A 1713-nucleotide genomic window follows, 5' to 3' on the forward strand; every position below is an offset into this window, starting at 1 on the left:
ATCCAGTTTCAGACATTTACTAAGTGACCTCAGGCATGTCACAACCCTATTTGCCTTAGTTTCTCATCTGTAAACACTAGAGGAGGAAATATCAAACTACTCTAGTATCTTATAAATATGAAAAATAATAAAGGCTGGTATAAATATATAAATTAGTATTTTAATTAAAGCCATGTTGATAGATAAAGTTATCAGACCACGCGCTTGTAAGCATTCAAAACTGCCGCCTCCATTACTGTCTCCGAGTCTGCTAGCCAAGAGAGAGACCCCTCCTAACCCAGGAGATTATAAACTCTTCCCTGCGTCAAGACGTAGGCCTCCCCACGCCCCAAAACCTGGAAACGGAAACCAGTTGGACCACGTTGGATCACGGGAAACGTAGTTTGATACATTTCCCATGTCCATAGAAATATATACACTTTTAGATGGTATTTCCCAAATTTCACTTTTACAATCTTTGCCAAGAAAACCCAATGGACCGTGAGTCAAATAGACTTGGGACATGACTGAACTACTGAACAACAGTTCAAAGCTAAGGAAGTTAATAAAGGTATAAGTTTTGCTCATTCAAAGAACCTGAAATTTTACTAAAGAAGAAAGAAAATGAATAGAAAATTTAGAGGTTTTAATTTGCTTTTAGTTTAATAAGAGTTTTTTTTAAGGCTTCTTATAACTAAGAGAATAATCTAGTCAGAGAAGGAAGCAGCATTTCAGCGGTCTCTTAAGTTTTCATTTTCCTTCATTCAGGCACAAGAGTCACTGGGCTTTTAAATGCTCCTTCATGACATCACAATCATGTTCCTTCAAGTAGAAATGCCAGTCTGTTGCATTGTCCTTGCAAGAGGATCAGAAGACTGGTGATCAAAGAACCCTGGATTTTCTCATCTTTTTTCCACTTAGATTGGGAAGCAGAAGTACAGGGAATGGAAATGCTATCAGAGAGCAGCAGTCTTTGAAGATCTCTTGTGCATTAAGTATGAATTGGCACTAGATAGCAAAGTAAGTTTGCATTGTTTAAAAGGCTAGTTCATAAAGAATATGATGCACTCTCTAGAAGATTGCTAAAATTTTAATAACAGTAGTTCATATGACTATGTGATACTAATTCATATTTTCTTTAATCTTTTTTTTGTTTAGCAAATAACTATCTTTTCTCTCTCCTATCTTCTACCTTATTATGAAAAAAAAAAACCTCTTCAACAAATACTGAGTCAATTAAAATATATTCCTAAATTGGCCATGTCTGAAAATGTTTCATTCCTCATATCTATTCTACCACCTCTCTGTCAGGAGGTAGGAAGCATTCTAAATTTATGGTCCTCCTAAATTCTGATTTCAGGACAAGTATCAATCATTGTATTGAACCAAGTTCTTAAGTCTTTCAAAACTTTTCACTTTTAAAATGTTCTTGTTAGAGCGTAAATTCTTTGCCTGGATCTTCTCATTTCACTTGGCATTAGTTAAAAGTAAGGTTTGGTCTCCTGACCCCTTTTTCATTTATGCAGACTTTGATTTTTACTCTCCTAGTTATGAGGTGTTTCTTTGCCTGTCTTCCCCTTCCTTCTCTAGTGGATCCTATTCCTCCTTCCTTTCTTTTTTCTTTTAAGTTAATAAATAAAAACACAACAAATATTAATCATATATCCCTCTATCTTATTTGACTCTCTTTAACTCATAATGACATAATAGCCCTCCATCTCCTCCTCCTCCTCC

This window comes from Gracilinanus agilis, chromosome 1, assembly GCF_016433145.1.
Source record: "Gracilinanus agilis isolate LMUSP501 chromosome 1, AgileGrace, whole genome shotgun sequence".
In the NCBI taxonomy this organism is placed as follows: Eukaryota; Metazoa; Chordata; class Mammalia; order Didelphimorphia; family Didelphidae; genus Gracilinanus; species Gracilinanus agilis.